This window comes from Nanorana parkeri, unplaced genomic scaffold (genome assembly GCF_000935625.1).
Source record: "Nanorana parkeri isolate BGI_ZX_2015 unplaced genomic scaffold, ASM93562v1 scaffold25, whole genome shotgun sequence".
Classification (NCBI taxonomy): domain Eukaryota; kingdom Metazoa; phylum Chordata; class Amphibia; order Anura; family Dicroglossidae; genus Nanorana; species Nanorana parkeri.
In genome coordinates this window covers 323,920-332,704 of record NW_017306293.1, presented here as the reverse complement: position 1 = coordinate 332,704, position 8,785 = coordinate 323,920, and positions in this window count along the sequence as shown.

Genomic DNA, 8,785 nt, shown 5'->3' with positions numbered 1-8,785 from the left:
CCTCTCGATCCTGTCACGGCTCTCTGCCGTGACAGGGGAGGGGCTGGATTCCCCCCGCTCCGATCCGCCATCACTCACTGGCGGAACGGATGGGCGAGGGGGCGGGTACAGCTGGCTTTGCCTCTAGATAGGCAGAGCCAGCTGTCAGTCACGCAGCTGGGCGGATCCAGACATAATTGTCGGGATCCCCTTCAGCTGCGGCGTCTCAGTATACCGCGAGCTACAGCTCGCGGTATACTGAGCCTAGGCAGATGATAGTGACTGCCGTCCCTCGAGCGACCAGGCTGGGTGAGTACCAACAGCATTACCGCTATTCCTTATGTCTCTTAAATTACTGAGCCTTAATGTGCAAGGTCTCAACTCCCCTAATAAGAGGACGCGAGCCTTCAGATTTTTTCAATCCTCCCATGCTAGTATCATCTTCCTTCAGGAAACTCATTTCTCCAGAACTTCCTGCCCCAAATACTTCAGCGCCCAATACCCGCAAGTATACATGGCCAACGACCAGGCCCGGATTTCCCACAAGGCCACCGAGGCCCGGCCTCGGGGCGGCAGAGCGCAGAGGGGCGGCAGCGGTGACCTTGTGGGGAAGTTGCGGGCGCCGGTGTAAGGTGTCCGGCATCCGCACACTACGTTCTGCCACCGTCCAATCACGACGGGGCGGCCCGAGGCTCCGCCCTCCGGCTCCGTAGTGTGCGACCGCCGTCCTCCTGACAGGCCTGCACCCAATTTGATATCTTCTGCCCCATGTGCTCCAAGATGGAGACTCTCATAGTTTAGAGTTAGGACCGCACTATAAGAGGTGCCTTGGCGCGGCAGTGCGGCTTACACATCCTTTGCAGAAGACGTGTATCCAAACCTCTGTCATTGTCCTTAGTGGTGAGACAAGTTGTTTTACATGCTGGTTTGTGAGTGGGCCATGATGCCTTTCTACTGTTCGCCGGCCAATCACGGCGCAGCGGGCCGCAACTCCTCCCCCCAGCTGTCAGATACTTCCTCCGGCGTCCTGTTTGATGCCGGAGGAAGTAGTGGATGTGGATTGACGCCGGAGGAACTAGCCGTCTACCTTGCTATCACACAGGGGCTTGTTATCTCCTGTGTGATAGCAATAAAGTTAGGTGGGGGAAAAAATTACATTGATTTAAAAAAAAAAATGTAATAAAAAAATAAAAAGGTGATTAAAAAGTAGAAAATAATTATAAAAAATAAACAATAATAAGATAAAAACTATAAAAAAAAGTTTATTATAAAAAAGTAAAAAGATGGGGGGCGTGGCCAACGCATGGAGCTGAACAGTCGCACCTGAGCAGAGCTCCCGCTACAGCCCGACAAAAATTGCCGTTTTACAACCCGCATCTTCACCGAATCTTAGCCTCACTAAGCTTAGTTATGGGGAGGAAGGGCCAGCGATCATCCGGATCGAAAAAAGTGACCTCAGGCACCCTGAAACGGTACTTAATTCCGGACCAGCATACATCTCCCGCCACCGCTTTGCGGCCTACCACGAGGCAACCTCCTGCGGACCGGACGGCAGCTCACGCCGCTACACACCCATCCCAACTCCCGGATTCTCCAAGATCCTCCAGCGACTCTGATTCCCCCTCACCTGAGCCACTATCAGCCGATATGCAGGTGTCGGACGTCATGCGAGATCTCCCGACGAAATCAGACTTGGCCCACATGTTTCAGACTCTGGAATCCTCGCTCAAACAGGATCTGTCTAATGTGAGGTCTGACCTTTCACACCTACTGGCCCGGGTGGAAGAGTCGGAGACCCGCCTGGATGGTCATGATCGGGAAATCCGGGAACTCAAAGAGTCACAGCGTAGGCTGGCATTCGGGCACCGCTCTCTCCTGTACAAAGTAGAGAACCGCAACCGGCGGAATAATCTTCGGATCCGGGGACTGCCGGAGGCCACGGCGGACGCTGATCTCCCGGACTCCCTCCAAGGTATATTTAATTCCATACTGGGTCGACCGGCTACTACACCCCTCCGATTTGATAGAGCACACCGGGCCTTGCGTCCACGTAATCTTTCAGATACAGCTCCTCGGGATGTTATATGTAGATTCCACTATTTTGCGGACAAGGAGGAGGTATCTAAGAAATTGAGGGGGCTATCCTCGGTGGATTTCGATGGGGCGCAACTCACCATTTTTCCAGATCTGGCAAGGGAGACCCTGGAGCGTCGCCGGGCCCTGCGACCGCTCCTGGACCGCCTCAGGCAGGCGGAAATCACTTACCGATGGGGATTCCCCTCTTGCTTGATCGCCAGAAAGGGGGGCCGCTCCGCGATCTTACGCTTCCCAGAAGAGCTGGAGACCTTCTGCGCTGAACTGGGAATCCAGGCCCCGGATCTCCCTGGCTGGCCTAGTGGGATACCGGACGCCAGCCCAGATGCACACCAAGAATGGCGCTCCTCCCCGAAGAAGCGACGCTCCGGTAGACCTGCAAACCATAATGGACCGGGCTAAGCGGATTTTGTTATGCACCTCCCTGACTGCACCTATACCCTGGGTTTGCTGCAGATTTTGGCGGACATTTCTTCATTTGCACCGGTTGTTAAAAAGTGATAAAAATAAAGAAACAGTAAAAAAAATTGAAACTAGCCGTGCCCCAAGGCCAGGTTCCACAATACTCCCCCCGCGCTCTGCCATCTGGTTGCCATTCTCAATTGATGGGGAGGGGGGCATATTGTGGAACCTGGCCTTGGGGCGGCAGGGGGAGTAAATCCGGCCCTGCCAACGACTTGTGCAAAAGGAAGGGGGTCCTCATTGGCTTCCGTAGATCCGCCAACTTTACATGTCACTCGGAGACTCGTGATCCTCGGGGGCGTTACCTGATCCTCACGGGTCTCCTGAATGATCAGGAAATTACACTTGTCTCATACTACGCTCCTAATGTGGACCAGCTAGCTTTCTTTCGGTATCTTCTCGATAAAATACACACCATCTCCACGGGTGCAGTCGTCATGTGTGGAGACTCCAACATGGTGCTATACCCACACCGAGATAAATCCAGAATTTCCCCCGCCTGCTTGCACTTGGCAAAGCCCTTTGGGGATCTGGTGGCCTCTTACTCACTGGTAGATAGCTGGAGAGAGGCCAACCCCCATAAAACACATCCTGACACCCCACATCCTCCATTCCCACATCCTGCCTATCCCGTGGTCTGATCACTCAGCTGTCACCATACTTCTCCCTAACTTACACCCTGCCCCAGGCTCTCCGACCTGGACCTTGAATGACTCACTAATCCTTCCTCCAAGATCCTACTAGAATCTTACATTTCAGACTATGTTCAACTCAACCGCACGGCCAAAATCTCTCCCGTCACTTTATGGGAGGCCCACAAGCCAGTCCTCACGGGACTGATCATTCAGTTGTCCTCTCAACTTAAGAAGGAGAGGTTGCAACAACTAACCTTGCTTGAACCAGCCTTTAATGAAAGCTCTCTAGCCTTCGCTTCAGACCCCTCCCCAACCCACAAATTTGCTCTAGAAACGGCCCGGCAAGCTCTGAACCTCCTGCTCACCGATCACACTGCCAAACAGCTCCACCGCACAGCCCATAAATTCTATCTCAAAAGTAACAAGGCAGACTCCCTCCTAGCCTCCAGGCTCAGGCGTTTAGACCCGACATTCAAACCCATCAGACTACGAACCCCCTCGGGCACCCACACGAGCACCCCTACCAAAGTCCTCAACATTTTTCAACAGCACCTCTCAACCCTCTACGCCTCCCAGGGCCATTTCTCCCCTTCTTGAGCGGATCAATTTTTTGCAGACCTGGATCTCTTACAACATCGCAAATAGCCTCCTTGGAAGAACCCATAACGGAACGTGAGGTCCTACAGGTGATCAAATCGCTACCTCGGGGTAAAAGACCAGGAGCGGACGGTTTCACAGCAGCCTACTACGTCGCCTTCAAAGACCTCCTGGCTCCCCTCCTGACCGACACCTTTAATTCCTTACGCAGAGGTGGATCCTCAGGCCCAGACTCCCTCTCCGCTCTGATCTGTATGATCCCCAAACCCGCCTCTGACCACACCAACCTCTCTAACTATCGGCCGATCTCCCTACTTAATGTGGACATTAAGCTACTGGCCAAGGTCATGGCCAATAGACTTAATCTAGTGATAGGCCACTTGGTCTCAAATTACCAAATCGGTTTCATCCCTACCAGACAAGCTAGCGATAATATTTGCAGAATCTCCCTCCTCTCCTATATTGCCAAGACCAAGAAAGTTCCGACCATGCTCCTCTCTCTAGATATCAAAAAAGCGTTCAACAGCGTCTTATGGCCCTACCTCTTTCACACATTACATCACAATGGTTTTGGCTCTTTTTCTTCCTAAATTGGGTGTCCTCCTTATACAATAGACCAACAGCGCGTATAAAATATGCAGGCTTCTGCTCACAACCCTTTCCGATCCTCAGGGGCACCAGACAGAGATGTCCCTTATCCCCTCTCCTCTTCGCCCTAGCATTGGAACCCCTAGCCCAGAAGATCCGCAAGTCCCCAGACATCACCGGTATTGAACACGAGAGAATTTCGCATAAGATATGCATGTTTGCAGACGACGCTTTACTCTTTGTAACGAACCCCGTAGGGACACTGCCAAATCTCACGAAACTCCTATCGGACTTTGCCTCAGTCTCTGGCCTTTGTGTAAATGATTCCAAGTCCATAGCCTTAGATATCTCTCTACCTCCGATACTGGTTGAGTCCTTGCGCAGCACCTATTCTTATTCCTGGCGCACAGACCACCTCCCCTACTTGGGAATAAAACTAGGGCACTCCTACGAAGCTTTATACAACGCAAATTATCCAGACATGTTCACTAAACTATTGACCATGCTAAAAACTTGGTCCCAATACCACTTGTCCTGACTGGGTAGAATGGCAGCGGTCAAGATGACTCTTTTGCCCAAGATCTTATACTTATTTAGTCTTGCCAGTAGCTGTCCCGGCCCCTGCCCTTAGGAAACTACAAGCCCGCATCTTTGCCTTCATATGGGGGGATAGGCGACTTAGAGTCCCTAGACGTACACTATTCCTACCACAATCCAGGGTGGACTGGCAGCCCCACACCTATCCAAATACTTCCTTGTGGCTCAGATAGGACAACTAGCAAAATATCACTCAGACTTTGAGGCCCCAGCCTGGGTAGCTCTGGAAAACACCCTGGTGAAGCCAGCATCGGTAGCCAACCTCCTCTGGCTGGCCCCAAATCTGAGACCGACTATCTACAATCCTATAACGTCCCACTCGCTCAGACTATGGGACTCTATCAAATCCCAATATGGTCTTCTTTCCCCGCATCTGCCCCTCCTGTCCATTCTCAACAACCCCTCCTTCATTCCGCCTCTAGCACACCTGCCAAGCTTTAAAGCTTGGGCTGACCGGAACCTCAACTATTTCTGGCAACTGCAATCTGACTCAGGTGTGAAACCTTTCCCGCACCTGTAGGAACATACACAACTCCCGAGTGCTGAACTCTTCCGGTATCTCCAAATCAAAAACTATATCACAATGTCCACCCCCACACAATGTGGCCCCCGCAAATTGTCCCCCTTTAAAAAAATCTGTTGCAATGACCCGCACAGCCCTGGACTTATCTCCCTTCTCTACGCCGTCCTAATATCCCCAACTGATACGCCCCCCCCTCGTATGTGACACAATGTGATTAAGACCTAGGAACCCCCACTACTGAAGAGATCTGGGATCATTCCTGGGCAAACACTAGACGAAGCCCGCGATGTGCAAGCATGCTGGAGATTAATTATAAAGTACTTATGCGGTGGTACCTGGTCCCGGCTAGAGTGGCCATTTACAACTCCGACTGCTCCCCTAATTGCTTTCGAGGATGTCCTGACCGAGGCACGTTATTCCACATATGGTGGAGTTGCCCGCAAGTCATTGACTTCTGGGAAGGGATTTTTCGCATCTTATCCTCTCTGTTCTCGGATGGCGGACCTAATGGCGGACCCCTATTTTGCACTCCTCAATTGCAGGCCAGTAAGCCTTTCCCGCACTCAATTCAACCTTTCCATGCATATCTACACCTCCGCCAAAAGAGAGATTGCAAAGAACTGGCTGACATCCACCCTAAGTATTGCCAGCGTCATAACCCATGTCAATTGGGTAATGACTCAAGAAAAACAAACGGCAGAAAACACCATGGATTGACAAATGCTTAGACCCGAGCACCCCTAGAAGCCTTTGCACTATATGACAGAGTTCATGATCATTGCATTATGGGACTCTCTTATGTGCTAATGTATGACCCGACTCCCTCTTCCCTCCCTACCTTCTGCCCTCCTGCCTCCTCGCTACCTACCCCTCTGTATGTGTGTCCCCTCTACCCCATGTTGTATAGTCCATGTTTAATGGTGCCAATACCCGAGCAAAATAGTTTCTAGGTCTTTCACCCACGTTGGGTGTCATCAGGTTACTAAATAATGAGTCTGTATTTTGCACTACCATTTACGCTGTAAGCACTAATTTATCCTCAGGGAACGTCTTCCTCTCCTGTTCTAACAACTCTCCAAATTTGGAACTTGTAGAAATCCACCTGAGGAATCACCACTATTATGTAACCTCTGTTGTAAATTGCCCTTTTGTCAAGACCTTGAGCTATGCACCATATATTATGGTGTACTGAGTTGTCTTTTGTGACGAAAGCAATACAAAATTCATATGGAAAAATTTCAATAGACATTGACATAGATATTCATTTGTGGGTTGTTTTTGTGTGGGTCCCTGACATGCATTGGTTGTTCATTAGGTGGTCCCCCCCGACCCTGTATTGAATAAAGATGTATCTGGACTATTGAATGGAGTGTGGTGCTTTAATTCATAATCCAACATTTTGAAATGGCACTAAACTCAGATGTTAAATCTTAAAAATGCATTAAAGTACTATTTAACTCTTAACAAAAATGTATCTTATTTGTGTATCACTCGGCTGTAGATCCTCAAATCATCTCTGAATTGGTGCTGACACTGTCCTTCCTTCTAGAGGGTGGCTACTCTTGTTCCCCATGATCCCTGTGTGTGTTGTAAAGTAGCCACAGCTCCAAGTTCGCTCCCATGATGGACTACAATCTCACGTTTAGTTTTCTAATTTGTATTGAGATTGTAGTCCACCACAGAAGCGAGCTTGGAACGTTGTCTACTTTACAACATACGGGGGCCATGGGGAACAAAAGTAGCCACCCTCCAGAAGGAAGGACAGTGTCAGCATGAATTCAGAGATGATTTGAGGATCTACAGCTGAGCGATACATAAATAAGATACATTATTGTTAATATTTGGGGTACTTGAATGGCTTTTTAAGATTTAACTCCTGAGTTTCGTGTCACTTTAAGGTGGCCATATTTCAAGAGCTGCCCATATACACATCTATTTTTATGTTTAGCAGAGGGTGATCATCAAGCACTTGTACAATGACTATATGTGTGATGGAAGAAACTGCGTAAAGCCACATGAAGAGATAGTTAACCAGACTGGACTGAAAGGAAACAGAACAGTGATCTTTTTTTTTCCTTCGGTCAGGATGTAGAAAGAGCAATCTTATATCACATGAGCTTTAGAAATCTCTGTGCAGCTACGGTTCACTTCTTGTATCTAGTAAGGTTTTCTTTTCACTGGCACATGTGTTTACTATAGAAATAGCAGTTAATTCATTTCATTCATTTTTTTCCTGCATGCTAATCTAAGGGTCACCAAACATGTTAGTGTAGCGCCCATCACCTTCTGTGATGTGACTACTAGGCATTTAGTGATAACCAGGGCTGTAGACAGCCTGGCTGGATTTGTAGTGGCAATTATATGGTTAATCCCAGGTGTCTAACATTGTCTGCACCCCCTGGGTGGAGTGAGACTCTGTCATATTGTGGGACAGCCAATGGTGGATACTGTAATGTATGTACAGTACAGCAGCCAATCACTGGGCTTCTCTCAGTCAGTGGTGCCTGCTGGGATAGACTACATATATTGGTGGGAGCTGCCATGTGCTCTCTCGCTTGCGGGACCAGCCATGGATCAGCCTGCCCCCCCCCCAGGCTAGGCCGAGGCCTGGGGGTGGGCATTGGCTGATGTAAGGGGAAATGTTTCCCTGAGGCCTCCAACATGGAGGAGGCCTGAGAGATGGAAAAAGGAAGAGAACCAGGACCAGTGCAGGCTCTTAAAGCACCCTGGGCTTCAGAGCATGGTCGGTGTCTTTCCTGGATTGAGGATCTGCATCTATCTGGACGGTCTGGTACATCAGTGGTTATCTGATGTGGTCGATGGGATCTGCATTGCTACTTTTACAAGGTCCGGTGAGTCTGGAGCTTCTGATGGTTACCCCATGACACCTAGAACCCCTATACCCTCTCTCCCAAAGAAGATGTTAAATAAACTGTTTACTTAGCATTCTACTATTGAAGTGGACGTCAATTTATGGACGCCAGAGGAGGGCGGTTAGTACTAATGGGGCGCAGCTGGAGCACAACCCCTAGACCGACTAGATGTGGACCGGGCAAACAGCGGCTCCCTCCGGGGAGTTATCGATACATTACAATCTGACCATACGCTTTGTACAATCAACTTTAGATTTACTATATGGTATACTTTAGATTTACTATATGGTATACTTTAGATTTACTATATGGTATAAAAATGTTTCACAATAATACTTTGTGTGCACCAAACGCCTTAGCAAACATAAATGTTATCTTGTAAAAGTCACAATAGCATCATCACTGGGCTGCATGTACCCTGTGCAGAAAGCAGAGCT